The sequence below is a fragment of the Sturnira hondurensis genome, unplaced genomic scaffold, assembly GCF_014824575.4.
Source record: "Sturnira hondurensis isolate 20B ecotype Veracruz unplaced genomic scaffold, ASM1482457v3 Scaffold0003201, whole genome shotgun sequence".
In the NCBI taxonomy this organism is placed as follows: domain Eukaryota; kingdom Metazoa; phylum Chordata; class Mammalia; order Chiroptera; family Phyllostomidae; genus Sturnira; species Sturnira hondurensis.
The window spans coordinates 1,153,855-1,154,380 of NW_028075832.1; positions in this window are offsets into that span (position 1 = coordinate 1,153,855).

Consider the following 526-nt stretch of genomic DNA (forward strand, 5'->3'; position numbering starts at 1 on the left):
ACACACACATACACTACTAGTTCTCCCCCTCTGGAGAACCCTAATAATTTCAAGAGATGTGCTCTACAATTCTTCTTGCGCTCACCCGCCATAGTTCATTGGTACAGCTAATCACCCTGCCTGGACCCAGGGAACCTTTAACTCTTACATCTCCAGGGTTCTTAAATGCTACTACGCTGAAATTGGGCATTATTTTTCCTTCAGGATGCTTTCTCTGAATTATCCACTCCCTAAATTGCCCCTCATTTGTTGCCATAAAACGAAATACCCTCATTATAATTGTAATTATAATCTCTCCTATGAAGTTTTCTTTGGCGAGCGGTGCATCACTGTGGTGCAAGACAAAACAGGATCTTGCTCCTGTGGTGTTTGCATACTACTGTGAGATAGAAACAACAAACAATTACATAAGATAATTTCTACATGCTAAATACAATACAAAAGAAAACAAAACTGGGTGATATGACGGCCTGGGTGAAAGAGGAAGAGTCTTTGAGGTGAGAAGGAGCTAGCCTGTGAAGAGCCT